The following is a 13,456-nucleotide window of genomic DNA, read 5'->3' on the forward strand; positions in this document are numbered from 1 at the left end:
TGTTCATTTTTATTCCAGAGTCAACTGTGGGCTCCCAGCCTGTTTTAAAATCAACATTTCACAGCAAGAGACCAAATAGCAATGCAACACGTCAGGCACTTCCTCTCACTGACAAATGGTTCGAGTAGAGTAATAGCATGAACAGAGCTTCTCTGAGGAGATAGGTGTGAGTGTGTATGTGTATGCATTCTATATAATATTATAAATGTATTAGATATATTGATAGATAATTAAATTCAGTTCAACTACTTTTCTGATTAATTCCTGGGTCAATAGGACAATAATTGTCGTGGTGGTAGAAGTCAATACTGCAGTCTTTTTTTTTCATGGCAAAATCTTGTTGATTAACATCTCCCCAAAGGATTCCTAAAGGATGCTCAGTCTGGTTTTCATTGAGACAGCTCTCTGTGGGCTACGAAAAACTGCCCAAGCTAGTTTTTTTTCTGGACATTGGACCCACATTTAAATGCTGGGTTACTTTTATTTTGACCCCAAAGGGTTCCCTCTATCCCCTTTATAACCACAACTCTTTGTATTAGTTTAAACTTTTACCATTAGGTTCCTTCATCACAACCACTGTTTTTTGGTTAAGAAGGGCTGAGGTTCATTAATGCTGCTCCTTATTTGGACAGAGGAGCTACTTACTGTTGGACAAGGCAAGGCACATTTTTCCCTAAAGGTAAAGGGTGACATTCATCTCAATTCAAAACCTTGGCACAAGGTCCCATGTATCTCTTATACCCTACCTAAGCTCTTAATAGAAGGTTTACATAGCGTATGGAGCTTTTGTATGACCTTTGCACTGGGGGTGAATTTCACCAAGGATGCACTAATTCAGGCCAAGCAAATCCAAAGCAGGGTCTCTTGTATGACAACACAGATCACTTACCATTGCAGCTGGCTGGAGGGAAAAACAGTGAGGGGGACTGTGATTTTTTTAAAATTTCCAAGTTTTTGAAGAAAAAAAATAAATTAAAAATTTTGTCACAACTGAAAAACACTTAACTACAAATGGCCAAAAAATAGGAAATGTTTTCGCCAAAACATAATTTAAATGTTTCCCATTTTATAAAATATCGGAAATGTTGCTACAATTTTAATCTGCTCTATTTATCATGATCTCATTTGCGCCGATATTTTTTTCAATGCTTGCAACTATGTAGTAAAGCGTAACTTCAAAATGGTTTCACAAGAGTCTTCCTATAAAGTGTGGTTAGGTTAATTAACACTGCTGTGTGTGTGTGAGTGTGTTATATTTTTTTCTTATTCCAGCATTGAAGTTTTCCTGATGTTGGTGTTTTACAAACTGACTACTGTGAAAATAAGAAATAAAACTTCAACTAAACTTGATTTTTTTGTAAGTCCTACATGTGAACAAAACTGTACATTTAAGAAATGTCACAGAAAAATAAACATTTAGGCTTAAATTTTCAAAAGTGACTAGTGATTGCAGTACCTCAGGTTTTGGTGCCCAACTTGACACCTTAAGCAGCGGCTCTCAATCTTCCAGACTCCTGTACCCCTTTCAGGAGTCTGATTTTACTTGTGTACCCCAAGTTTCACCTAATTTAAAAACTATTTGCTTACAAAATCAGACATAAAAATACAAAAAAGTGTCACTATTACTGAAAAAATTGTTTACTTTCTCATTTTTACCTTAGAATTATAAAATAAACTGTTTGGAATATAAATATTGTACTTACTTTTCAGTGTATAGTATATAGTGCAGTATAAACAAGTCATTGTGTGAAATTTTAGTTTGTATTGACTTCACTAGGGCTTTTTATGTAATCTGTTCTAAAACTAGGCAAATATCTAGATGAGGTGATGTACTGCCTAGAAGACCTCTGTGTACCCCCAGGGGTACGTGTACCCCTGGTTGAGAGCCACTGCCTTAAAGGGAACTAATCTTCAGAGAGTGGGTGCTCAGCACTTCCTGAAAATCGAAGTGTTTCAAGTTGGGCCCCCCATCCCCGCAAATTTAAGACCTCCAAAAGCAACAATCACTTTTGAAAAATTAGGCCTTAAAGCTAAGTTTGAAATGTTTGTCCTTTCCACTCATCCTATTAAAAATGGTTATTCAAGCACATATAGGGATCTGACTTTTGCAACACATTTCAACTTTAATTTGTAAAATTAGCTTACTGATGGATACGTAATGATGTGCTGAGAAAGGAGTGAATATTAAAGCTAAGTTAATACATAATTCCCTAGGTCAAACTTCTGCCCATGGTTTTTGTTCTGTTTGTACAGTGCCTAGTGCAATGAGGTCCATGACTGGGACTCCTTCGCACTATAACAACAGAATTAATAAGTAATAATAATTAATCATTAATACCTTTTACATCCTCACAGAAGAAGGCAATGGAATTGCACTGCTGTAAATGGGCGTGCTCCGTGTACCTCCACTGAGCCCATTCAGAGCAGAATTTGGCCACTTGAAACCTTGATTCTGGCATTTCTGTACATATGTTGGTCTTTTCACTTCATAAAACAATTCTGTTGCTACTTTATACAAAACAGAGAGAGACCAAAAAGCCATTAGAAGCTGTTTACCCCATGGAGTTTCTGTGCTTACATTGATGTGACCCAGACTATTTTAAGAAAACCTAAAGCAATTTTTCTTTTTTCCCCTTGAGAGTTTACTATAGGAACACTGTGAAAAACCATTTAATATGTACATTTTATTGCCAATTCACTTAAATAAAAATGCAATAAGAACATGATGTTGAGTATTGTTAATTCAAAATGTTTAAATGGGTTATTTCTTCAAAAGATCAAATATCTTTTTAATACATTCTAAAGAAACAGTGTGACACACTGCCTTGTTTTTATATTTTGCAATATAAATGGAACGTTCCTCTGTTGTGACTAAGTTCCATAAACATTAGACATGCACAGATGTGAGATTGCGGTTCTTCCTTCAATATCCTGAATATTATTATTTAATATTTATATTACAGTAGCACCAGGGGCACTGATGAGAATCTATGGGAGTAAACCTGTTTCTTCATCATTACATTTAACAAATTCAATATTCTTCCACTTTGAAAACCTTCCATTATTCAAACTCCAGTTATATGCATAAGTAAAAATGATATTGTCACTTAGCTCCAGATTAGCTGGAGATTAGTCTATCAATCATCATTTATCAGGAGTTAAGAATAAATGATGGGAAGTAAAATTAACGCATCAGGTGAAATCTGGGCCCCACTGAAGTCAAGGCAAAACTTTCCTGGACTTTGATAGGGTCAGATCTTCCAGATAGATGTCCTTGACCTCAGGTGCTTTTGGGGACTGAACTTTCTGTTTCTTCTATGGAAAGGAAAAACCCAACCCCCAAAGGAACCATCAATAGTCTCTGTAATGGAGATAAAGAGAAAATCCTCCATAATGACAGAAGGAGTAATTTAAACCATCTATGGATGGATATCAAATGATTTCCCCCCCTAGACAGACAACCTAGAACAACACCGGGATAGTCAAAGTTATTTCAGACATTTTTAGTTTGCTTCAGATTTATAGAAAAAATGGAATACCCTCATAAGTAATAGGATACGAGTTCTGTGGGAAGCAGACCACTTTTTTTCTCCTAATTTATAACATTAAATGTCTCAAAGATTCAGACTCCCAACCTCACATCGAAGGACTTGAGCTATTTAATTTAAAACTATTAACCATTTTCATGTTTCCTTAGTGGAAAAATAAGTTTAAAAATAATTTACATTCAAGCTACCTAGAAGTCATAAACAATTCCCAAGCTGAAGGTTTCCAAACTACATTGATTAAAAAAACACACAAAGAAATTATTACTCACAAAGAAATATTGTTTGAAAACGTATAGTCTAAAAGAGAACATGCCAGAGAAATGAAGCAATAAGAGAAATAACCTATTTCCTTCAAGGGCAGAGTAAAAATTCTTGGAATGTATATAGCCTCCACTGTATATTGCATGGACAGCAATCCCTTCTGTGATTCAAACTTTCCACAACCTTCTTCTAGTAAGATGAAACTCCACATGTATGGCCAGATCCCCACTAGTGTAAATCAGCATAGCTCCATTGAAGTCAATGGCTTTACAACATTTGAGGATCTGCTCCACAGTTTTGTTCATTGGTTTCATCTGTGTAATTTAGACTTTATAATAAACCAACACATGGCATCACCCTGGCAGGAGACGAGCCCTTGAAGTCAATGGGAGTAGCAGAGGCTGAGAACCTTTCAGGATCAGACCCATAGTGTGAGAGACTTCTGTCTCAAAGTGAAATTAATCTTTTGGAGACAAGAGTTTGGATTTACCAGACATAACTTATCTCTTATTCCAGTAGCTGGAGTGTAATCTACACCAACAATTAGCATTAGATCCTTGAAGCAGAGGGCAGCACAGGGCAGCATAGTTTTACATGTTCTATTAATCTATCTTTACAGTAAACCATGGGCATCTACCTGATTTGGAAACTGATATTTACATATTCAAAATTTAACAACATCCAGAATAAAACAACATTTAATGCATTGGTAAAAGTGGTTAAATATTTGGAAAGCTAAAGCACGCTAGTTGTAACAAAGATTGTCAACTAAGAAACTGCACAAGTCAAACAGTTCAAAACAATGTCCATAAACAACTGAATTTTCCTGTTTTTTGTAATATACTCCAAAGGTTGGAGGAATTCAAGTGCTCCTTTATAGTCTGAACCTGAAACAGTAGGGCTCTTTATCGCCCAACAGATTATCGAGTTTTTACATACACTGTCTGTGTGTGTCTGAAATTTACTAGTAAAACAAAAATTCCTTTATCTTCTAATCACAATTTATTCACTTCTTGAAAGTCAAGTACAATTGTTGAAGAAATATTGTTTTTTTCCTAAAAATCTGGGTCTGTGTGTTGTATGTCTGTACCATAATGATGTTGGCTGTCTGCACCACAAAAAACACTAAATTCAAATCAGATTTAGGATTTGACTTAAATGTACTGAACAAAAGCAATGATATAAAGGCTGGAACTAATCATATTCTGTCTAGGTACTGCAAAACATCTAATATTTGCTCTTCAGAAATTCTTAATTGAACAACAGGCCAAGCTGAGGATGAATTTGCTGTCTTAAATCTGGATTTTCTTGCTTTTGTGAGTTTACCTCAATTCCTTAATTTTATTTTTGGCATTGTTTTATTGTTTCATTACATTCTAAAACAGTTCTTATTACTATTTTGCCCTAGTAAAAAAGAAAAGAAAATGGAGGATGTGGCTTTTTCCAGTGTCTCAACAGTATGGTCACCTTGTGTTTTAAGAAAGCAGCTTAAAACTAAGGAGATCTAGCTCATGGTTAACAACAGACTTCCTCTTTGACCTTGGGAGTACAATTTAGTATATCCGTACTTTAATTTCCCATCTGTAAAATGGGGACAATAATCTTTCCCTACCTTCCACAGGAATGTTTGTGAGGATAGATTCATTAATATTTGTGAAGGGCTCAGGTACTTTGGTGATGGGACCAATGAGTAACAATGTTAGCAATGACAGGTTTCAGAGTAGCAGTTGTGTTAGTCTGTATTCGCAAAAACAAAAGGAGTACTTGTGGCACCTTAGAGACTAACAAATGAAGTGAGCTGTAGCTCACGAAAGCTTATGCTCAAATAAATGTTAGCAATGTAAGATAGTAAAGAGTGGAGACCAAGAAGACTAAGGCTAATTGAGTAGATGATAAAGTATCATTTACAGTAGAACCTCAAAGATACAAACACCAGGGTTCTGTACTTACTGGACACCCCGTGGAACCAGAAGTAATCAATCAGGCAGCAGGGGAGACAAAAACAAACAAACGAACAAAAAGCCCCAGGAAATACTGTACAGCCTCAAGGAGGGAAGGGGGAGGTTGGGGCTGCAGCCACAGGTTGTGTGTGGGGGTCAGGGCTCCGGGCAGGATAGGGGGCTCAGGGGTTCTGACTCTCGTTGGGACCACCGGGGCTCAGGGCTTTAGACTGGGGAGAGCGCTGGGACTCGGGGTTCAGCCCCGTAGCTCCATTTCCGGCTTCAGTCCCGCGGGGGACATCGGGGCTCGGGGCTTCAGCCTGTGACTCTGTTCCTGGCTTGAGCCCCACGGCAGAGCGGGTGGGCAGGCGCCGGAGCTTGGGGCTTTAGCTAAGATGAGAGTGTTGGTTTCAGCCCCAACACTCCCCCTGTAGCTAAAGCTCTGAACCCTGATGCGCCCCCTCCCAGCTGAAGCAGAGCCATGTGGAGCCCTGAGCTGTGGCATTCTCCTTGAAGCTGAAACTAGGAACAGAGCCACTGGGCTGAAGCCCTGAGCCCCAGTGCTCCTGTGGGGCAGAAGCCCTGAGGTCCTCTCTGCCCTGCCCGGAGCCCTGGTGACCCAAGGGTCAGAAGCCCCGACTCCCCCTCCCAGCTCTGACACCCTACCACCCTGTGGCTGCAGCCCCAACCCCCCATGGCTGAAGTCCGTAACATCTTGTTCAGAGTAACATTTCAGAGTTACAAACAACCTCCATTCCCGAGGTGTCCATAACTCTGAGGTTCTATTGTAAAGCTTCTTTCATTATGGATTTGGCATAGCCTGGATGATGAAGATGTCCATTTTATGTAGCCATGCGTTGTCTTTTAATGACAAGCAAGGGGAAATTATGCAACAGTATTTTGCTGGTGGCAACAAAGTCTGGTACAACTAGTTATGAAGCTAAATTCCTTGAAGACAAATTCAGGGGTGTGTCTGAATCTGGCATTAGTGGAGGGCTTACATTTGAGACGGATAAATGGCTTGAGTCTACAATATCGAAATTTGATTTTAAAAGCCTGATATCACCAGTGGGCAGGAATGTTTTAAACTACCTGTGTAGCTGTTCCTGGTAGCTGGATCTCATATTCAACTCCCTCACCCCCACAGGGCTTCTGTACCTGCTGTAAGTACTGCTGTACTAAGGTTAATTACTGCCCAGTATCAAGCCTAATAGGGAAGTAGCCAAAGGACTCATCTAACTGAAGCTGATATTCTAAACCCAGTATAATCTGGATTCAGATGAGGAATGGGATGGAAACAGCTTTTGTGGCATTGATGGATTATCTCTGGCTGGCAGACATCCATTTTCATCCTCTTGGACCTCTGTGCAGAATTTGATATGTTAACCATGAGATTGATAAAGGGAAAAAAAAAGAAACAATCATGTAAAACTATGCTTCTGTCTTTTCTCTATGCTTATGGGTAGAAAGAATTTGAACAGTGTGTAACCTTTACTTCCTGCGCGGGGAAAGAATTCCTTATAAGGATATGAGCCTCTATGTTTATACCACAGGATTCAAACAGACTGGGTTTAACCGGTTTGAACCTGACGAAATGTCACAATTTATGTTGAGCCAAGCTATAAAAGCTCAACCTTGTTCTTTGTTCAAGGCTTCGCCATTTTCCTCTGTGTAGGAAATTGGTGAGCCCTTCAGCTGTCGAACTTGCTAGCATTAAAGTGCCTCTTTTTGTCTAAGAGCCACGACTCTGTGTTTGTTTGGCTAATACAGAAGTCTCAGGAAGGTAACCCTCTTAACCCTAGACGAGAGGGAAATCTTTTTCCCTAACAATTTTGGGGTCTCGTCCGGGATCGCCGCTTCTCTGGAACAGTGGACGGTCGGGACTCTGAATCCTTCTTGCCGGCACGCGGGTTGCTTTAACCCCGAAGTCTTCCCGTCTTGCTGCCACCATTTCGGCGAAATAAGGCGTCCCGAAGGCACTAGGGTCCGGACCTATTGGTGAACACTGGCTGGTGGGAACTTGGTGAGTTCTGAATTTTTTCTTTGTGATTGTCTAGACAACAGTCAGGGGTTCTGTCTTTGGGAAAAGATGGGGGGGGGGTCCAGTAGAACTGTTGATCCTTCTATGCCTCTGGGCTATATGTTAAAACATTATGATAGGGATATCAAGGCCTTACAATCAGATAGTAACAAAGCTGTGTATAAGTTTATATTTTTGTGTCAAGGTTCCTGGGTGGGAATGACGCAAGAGGACCCGGAGCCAGGAAATCGCTGGCTGGGGGAAGGAACATTTGAGTTACATAATGTTGTTCATTTACGGAAAGTATTGTATGATTTGAAACCGCAGCAACTTAAGTATTCTGATGTATGGATAAGAGAGGCCGAACGGCACAAGAGTGCCAATGTAACTACTAGTTTACGAAATGAGGTAGAAAAACTTAAAGCCTTGTCCGTGCGGCCTCCATCCTATAATTCGGAATCCAGTAATGCTGACCGGAAGCCAAAAGCGCCAAAGTCTATTTATCCCCAACTCCCATTGAAAGAAGCAGGGGATCCTATACAATTGAAAGAGTGTAACTGGATGTGGGGCGGGGTACCGCAGCCTGACCCCTATGCACCCACATCCGACGCAGAGTTGGAGGATGTTCAGGAGGCTGGCTCCTCTAAAAGGGAGGTGGCACGTCCTGATCCGCTACACCCCAGTGATGCGACACCCACAAAAATCCGCTCTCATAATTCTCAAGGCACACTTAAGGCAAAAGTCACTGGTGCTGCAATGGCTAGTGCAGTCCAAATGCCTATGAGACAACTGCCAAGTGGTAGGGGGGAACACAAATGGTGTATGTCCCTTTTACCAGCACTGATCTAATGAATTGGTCATCTACTTTTCCCCCATTTCGAAAGTGTCCGGATGAGTTTATTAAAAAGCTGAAGGGTATTTTTACAATGAATAATTGTAACTATGATGATGTGGAAATGGTTTTGAGACAAGTGCTAAGTGAAGGCGACAAGGAAACAGTGTATAAGAAAGCCAGAGACGCGGTAAGAGGCAGGGCAGCTTATCCGCAAGAGAAACCTGAAATGGATTGGGATGTTCCGGAGACCGTTCATGAGTGGGATAATATGAGAAAGCGAATTTTAGAAGCATTAGAGGATATGTCTAAGCCTGTTTATGATTGGGAAAAAGTAGATGCATGCGTTCAGAAGCACGATGAGCACCCAGGGGAATTTTTCCACCGTCTTTGTAAGGTTTTGAAAAACCATGGTGACTTAGATCCAACCTCCCCTGTAGCAAAAACACAAGTGATCGGCCAGTATGTAAAAAACCTATTGCCATTCGCTCGGAAGTATGTGTGTAGTCAACAGCTTATGAAAACAAAATGCTGGAGGATGTGGTGGGTTTAGCAGCCTATGCTTGGAGGAATAGGAAGGAATTAGACACTAGGAGGTCCAAAAAGCTTCTTAATCTGCAGTTGCAAGGTTTCCAAGATGGCCCTTGGGGACGAGACGCCAGCCGTAGGCGGGGAGGCTTTCGGGGACGAGGCGGAAGGGAAGGCAGCTCTACCCAGGGGTGGGGACCACAAGGTCAGAACTTCCAGCCACGGCCCAGGAGGGCAGGGCCAGATGAGTGCCGGCGATGCCCAGTGCCCGAATTATCCCCCCCAGTCAGCTGACCCTCTCATGCAAGCCTACCAAAGGGTTCAGGAAAGGGGGCGAGAAGAAGGAAGTACTGATTGAAAGCTAGCTGCCCTCAATGCTTCGCTCCCCCCGCAAGAAACCCCCTCCACTTCTTGGACAGTGCAGTTGGATGCAAACCACCCGGAACTTCCCGTTGTGGTGGGAGGAAAAACTTATTCAATGTTAGTTGACACCGGAGCAGACAGAAGTACTCTACAGGACCCCAACCTTCCTACTACTTCTGTAGCTGTAGAGGCTATAGGTGTTGGTGGCACCATATGCGCCCTTCCTCTAACTGCTGAGCAAAGGGTCCAGCTTGGCCCGTTATCAGAGGATCATAGCTTTTTAATTGCGACTTCTTGTCCTGCAAATCTATTAGGTAGAGACTTGTTATGTAAACTGTGAGCAACTATTTTTGCAGTCCGGATGGGTTATATCTCTCAGTCCCTACTTCTGTCCCTGAAGCTACCGTAATGGCATTGTTAGCTGCCACATCTGCCCCCACTGTCCCTGTTGAGTTATTTGATATTCCTGAAGCATTGTGGGCCACGACTTCCACTGAAACTGGACTTTTAAAGTCAGTGGAACCAGTTTATATCACTTACCGTACAGACATCCCTTTGCCCCGAAAAATGCAATATCCGTTACCTAAAAAGGCCATAGAGGGCATTTGGCCAGTCCTACAACAGCTTTTAACTCAAGGAATCATTAAAGAGGCTACCAGCCCTTGCAATACACCTATTCTTCCTGTTAAGAAACCCAAGCCTGCCCTGATGGCAAACCGGTTTACCACTTCGTGCACGACCTCCGACTGATTAATGCTATTATGATTCCGAAAGCTCCGGTTGTTCCCAATCCTGCAACTGTTTTGACTGCTATTCCCCCAGGAGCTTCTTATTTCACTGTGATTGATCTGTCTTCAGCATTCTTCAGTATCTCTGTGCACCCCGACTCTCAGTTCCTATTTACCTTTACCTTTGACGGACGTCAATACGTATGGACCCGCCTCCCTCAGGGATACAGGGAGAGCCCTACCATCTTCAGCCAGCATTTAAAGCGGGATCTGGACTCTATTTCATTGGCTATGGGCTCTACTTTGATACAATATGTAGATGATCTGCTATTATGCTCTACAGCCAAGGATGCCTGTGTACAAGATACTCGAATCCTTCTTTTTGCATTGGCTGAAAAAGGTCACAAGGTGGCGCTTTCCAAGCTACAGTTTGCCCAACCCGAGATGGAATATTTAGGACATTGTATTTCATATGTCTCTACTGCGCTTACTCAAGACAGGATTGAAAGCATTCTGAGCATGCCTAGGCCTACCACAAAAAACAACTCTGTCAGTTACTAGGGGCAAGTGGCTATTGTAGAGCCTGGATTCCTGCTTATGCAGAGTTAGTGCACCCCCTCACTGATTTGCTGCTGGATTTCGTTCCCAAACCCCTGCCATGGACGACTCTACACGACAAAACCCTTACAGCCCTCAAACAGGCATTAACTTCTGCACCAGCTCTCGGCAGACCAGATTATGCTAAGCCTTCCACCTTATTCTGCCATGAATGATATGGCACGGCATCTGGAGTGCTAACTCAGCCCTTTGGACCTGGCCAGTGACCGGTGGCTTACGGTGCTTCTTGACCCAGCTGCTCAGGGTCTTCCGCCTTGTCTCCGCGCTGTTGTGGCTGCCGCCGTGTTGGTTGAAAAAGCTTCGGGGCTTACCTTGGGTCACCATCTTCTAATTCAGGTGCCTCACGCTGTTGCAGCGCTTCTCAATCGTGGATCCACACCGCACCTCACAGTAGCCAGATTGACCAAGTACGAGTTGGCCTTGCTTGCCAATCAGACTATTACCTTACACCGCTGTGAAGTCCTGAATCCTGCAACCCTTTTGCTTCTGCCTGAGGACAGGGAACCTCATAATTGCCTACACTTGGTGGATTTGATCTCCATACCTCGTCCTGATCTCTCAGATGTTCCATTGCAGAATCCTGACCTCCAATTGTTTTGTGATGGATCCGCCCGTTGGGATGGAGTTTGGAGCCTTACGAGTTGGCTATGCAATTGTTACCTTGATGACAACGCTTGAAGCACATTCTTTACCTACTCAAAAGTCGGCGCAAGCAGCAGAACTCGTGGCTCTTGTTCGAGCCTGCCAATTAGCTGCAAACAAAACTGTGGCCATCTATACTGATTCTAAATATGCCTTTTCAGTGTGCCACTCTATTGGACAACTTTGGAAACTTCGTGGGTTCCTTACCTCCTGTGGCTCTCAGATCTCCCATGCTGCCCTGATTTCTGCCTTGCTAGAGGCTATTCAACTTCCTGCGGCTGTTTCAGTTACGCACTGTAAGGGCCACTCCCGCGCGCCAGATGAGGTTTCCAAGGGAAATGCTGCAGCCAATTCGGTGGCCTGTTATGCTGCCCTCTATGGAGTTCCAGTCCCTTTCCCTTTTTTGGCAACCCTGACACTGCAACCAGTAATGCCGGCTGTTTTGCTCTCTGCCCAGCAGACAACGCCCCTGGCCGAAGTTAACCGTTGGAAGTCCACTGGATGCCACCAAAATGAGGACAACATCTATGTCAGCCTGGATGGTCATCCAGTTCTACCGAGACAACTCCTCCCTCAGGTTTCCCAGGCACTCCATCTTGCCTCGCACCTGGGAAAGGGGGGATTAGTAGCTCAGATGGAAAAGTTGTTTTTTGCTCCGGGGATCCAAGCAGCTGCGAAGGCTGTCACTGCACAGTGTGGGTTGTGTCAATGGCATAATCATCAATGAGCAATCAAACCACAAGTTATGGGACATAGCAAACTGCCTGAGTACCCATTTGCTGTGGTCCAGATGGACTTCATGGATTTACCACCAGCGATAGGACTAAAACACCTGCTTGTCCTGGTTGACTTTTTTTCAGGATGGGTTGAAGCTTTCCCCACTCGAAAAGCAGATGCAGTATCTGTAGCAAAGTGCCTCCTAAAGGGTATTATTCCCCGCTTTAGAGTAATGACTTGTTTGGAAAGTGACCAAGGACCCCATTTCACTTCCCAAATTATTCAACACTTAGCGAAGGCCCTAGGCATAAAACAGGCCTTGCATACCCCTTATCATCCACAAAGTTCAGGAAAAATGGGAAGGGTGAATGGGCTGATAAAAACCCAATTAGCAAAGTTATGTGAACAGACTGGATTAAAGTGGCCTGAGGTATTACCCATAGAGTTAACCAATCTGCGTAATACACCCCATAGGAAACATTCGTTGACACTATTCAAAATTCTATTTGGCCGACCCTTGCCAATCCCCCTTACCAGTGTAAATGGATTTGTCCCAGCAAAAACTTCTTTAATGGCCGGGCAAGATAAGTTGGCTGGTTATTGTCACATGTTGCAAGATGTGTTAAGTGATGTGTGGGCCAAAGTAAAGGATGCCCAACCTTTACCACTTGATACTTGTGCCCACTCTCTTTTTCCAGGTGACTTTGTCTGTGTTAAAATCCATCGAAGGAAGCACTGCCTGGAACCACGGTGGTCGGCCCCTACCCAAGTCCTTCTGACTACTCCGACTGCGGTAAAGATCGAGGGCATCAACAGATGGGTGCACTGCATCCACTATAAAAAGATTCCTGCTCCCAATATCTCCAACAACGGCCATCATGACCGACGCTCCTACATGAACTGTGTACCGGTCGGTCAGCAGGATCAGAAGCAGCTACAGAATTCTGGAGCATTAGTTATACTGTTACAATTATTGTGTTACTTTTTGTTTTGTTAGTAGGTGTTAGTGTTTATAATGTATGTGTGGCTATGGGCATTAACCTGGAAGTTTGCTCTAGGGGGTTGGGATAAAAACACGTTTTTACAGTTAGTCCAAAATCTAACCAACTCATGGAATCTTAGTAATTGTTGGGTGTGTTCCCACCTTTCCTCTCATTCCTTGCAAGGGTTCCCCATCTTGCCAGTTTCAGCACTTCTCGATTCTTAGTTAAATACAAGCGACCAAGTATGGTACAGCCAACAAGGGAAAAGGGATAGGG

Source organism: Dermochelys coriacea, chromosome 3, assembly GCF_009764565.3.
Source record: "Dermochelys coriacea isolate rDerCor1 chromosome 3, rDerCor1.pri.v4, whole genome shotgun sequence".
NCBI lineage: Eukaryota > Metazoa > Chordata > Testudines > Dermochelyidae > Dermochelys > Dermochelys coriacea.